Below are 2,535 nucleotides of genomic sequence, written 5' to 3' on the forward strand. Positions count from 1 at the left end.
TCTCCACGGTATGTTGATTTTAATTCTTTTAGATAAATACCAAGGAGTGGGATACCTGGGTTATATGGTGAATTCATTCCTGGTCTTTTGAGGAATCTCCATAACACTTTCCAAAGTGGTTGTATTAATATGCAGTCCCCCCAATACTGTAGTGTACCTTTCCCCTCTACCATTATCAGCAATTATCATTATCTTGATGATTGCCATTATGAGGCAAGATGAAATCTTAGGATAATTTTGATTTGCATAGTCCTGATTGCTAAAGATGTTGAACAGTTTTTCACATATTTGTTGTTCATTTGTATTTCTTCTTTAGAAAAAAATCTAATTAGATCGATTTTGCCTATTTATTGAGTGGGTTTTTTTAATTTTAATTTTTTCATCTAAATGTTTTTATTGAAACAAATAGTTGCAAGAACTTACTTTCCTCACTCTAAAATAAAACATAACAATACAGGCAAAATTCATTTGGTAGCATAGTTCCAATATGTAAAAATTTTCCTCATCATGGTGAGGTAGTGTTGTTCATAAGCAGTTGTTCTTCTGTAAAATATTACCCCAGACCAGTAGTGTCACACAAGGTGGTCTTAATTCTATGTGTGGAAAGTATGTTATATAGGTGCTGAAAGGTGGTAGAGGTACAAACACAACTTTTAAGAAAGAAGTACAAACACAACTGTTTAAGAAAACTAAATAATTTAAAGTAGAATTTTCAATCCCCCTCATCTCCCATAATAAAAAGTAGTGATGGGATCTGACACGTACGTTTGGTTTTTATCCTGACAATTTACCAAGTGTCCCCCATAACTTGCATTGTTAGGAGTATGGGTAATATAGTTCATTCACGCTGAAGACAGGTATATCCACTCCTTCCTCCTCTTCCCTCCTTGTTCATGTTCTTTATGGCACATGCTATCTGAGGGTCTTTAAGAATCACCCTGCTGTTTAGCTCCTTCTAAAAACTTGTCCAAACCAAAAGGATCTTCTTCAAACTGAACTAGTCCTTCTTGGTCTCTCTATGATCTGAACCAGAAAACTCCCTGTCAGGAACATATCTGTTGGTCTTCATTCTAGTTTCTAGGTCATCACCATACATGTCCTTGTCCAGATTTTTACTGGGCCTATAAACACTCTGAGCCATATCTTTACCACCTCTCCATGCGTGATCATAAACACTGTAAATTTCATCTTCTCCACCTGCAAATCCACTATCTACACCCTAGATTGGTTGAAAATCTTCTGGCCATACTGCAGTTCATTGGAATTCCAAGGATTGGGCACACAAGAGCAATGAGTTCACTGATATTTCGATTTTCATTTCTCTGCAGCTTTGACCTCTTATCAAGAGCTGCCCTAAAAAGATTCCAGTCATGCTGTCTCTCTTTTCATCTATCATGACAGATTTCATTTCTCTCAGGTGTCTCCCTGTCCTCTTTTTCCACATGGATTTTGATCCCACTCCCCTCTCTCTGGCTTTTTTAGGCAATTTATTCAAGTTTCTCTTCATGTTTCTTCTTTCCTTTTTGCACCATCTTTTGCTGTGTTTGGACATGCATTTCCACAGCTTCATGAATCTTCCAAAGTTCTCATTTAGATTTACTGTCTGAAGTCCTCTTCCATCAGCAGCTAGATGTTTATCTAATGGAATTGTATAACCCTTTGCATCTTTCCACTTGGAAATAGGAGAAATCTTCCACTACTGTTCCTTTACAGTCATCTTTTGACTAGGAGAATGCATGACAGGTGCAGGAGAAGAAGTTCCCCAGGGAATTTTCTTATTAATCTTAAACATTGGAGGTTCCTTTGGATCTTTCTGCATTTCTACCATTTGACTAGCTCTCTGTTTAGCTCCAGAGTTGAAAACTACTCCCTGCTGAGATGGTGTGTAGTGGATGCACTGAGCAGGAGCCAGTTTATCAGCTGCTGGTTCTGGCATGACTGTGGCAACCATCTGTTTTCTCTAAGGCTACCCTTGTCTTTTCTGTTATCTCTTTAATAAAGGTATACCCAGGATATCAGCCCATGTCGTTCTGAGCTCCAAAGAGAAGAAAAAGAAGGCTATTTCCAGATCCTTCCATATGGAGGACCCAAATCTTTTTGAGTTTTTATATATTCTGGATATTAAACCCCTGTCAGAAGAGTAACTGGCAAAGATTTTCCCCTGTTCTGTAGGCTCTTTTCTTTACACTCTTAATGACTTCCTTTGCTGTGCAGAATCTTTTTAATTTAATGACATTGCACATTGATTCTTGGTTTTATTTCTTGAACTTTAAGAATCTTACTAAGGTTGTTGTCTGTGCCAACATATTGGAGTGTTGAATTTATTTTCTTCTAGGAGTTTTACTGTTTCTGGTCTAATTACTATGGTTTTTAACTACTTTGAGTTGACTATTATGGAGGGTGAGGGGTAGGGATCTAGTTTCATTCTTCTACATATAGATACCCAGTTTTCCCATCACCACTTGTTAAAAGGACTTTTTTCAATGTATGTTTTTGGCACCTTGGTCAAGGATCAGATGACTGTGTTTATGTATT

At 37.3% G+C, this 2,535-nt stretch overlaps 1 pseudogene across 1 annotated transcript; it reads right to left on the reverse strand.

Moving 5' to 3' along the window:
* Positions 1 to 842: 842 nt before the first annotated feature.
* Positions 843 to 1,997, reverse strand: LOC306642616 (SNW domain-containing protein 1-like; annotated as a pseudogene). Its single transcript has one exon. The product of its transcript is annotated as an SNW domain-containing protein 1-like (transcript).
* Between the last annotated feature and the right edge of the window lie 538 nt (positions 1,998 to 2,535).

This window comes from Sciurus vulgaris, assembly GCF_902686455.1.
Source record: "Sciurus vulgaris genome assembly, chromosome: 13".
NCBI lineage: Eukaryota > Metazoa > Chordata > Mammalia > Rodentia > Sciuridae > Sciurus > Sciurus vulgaris.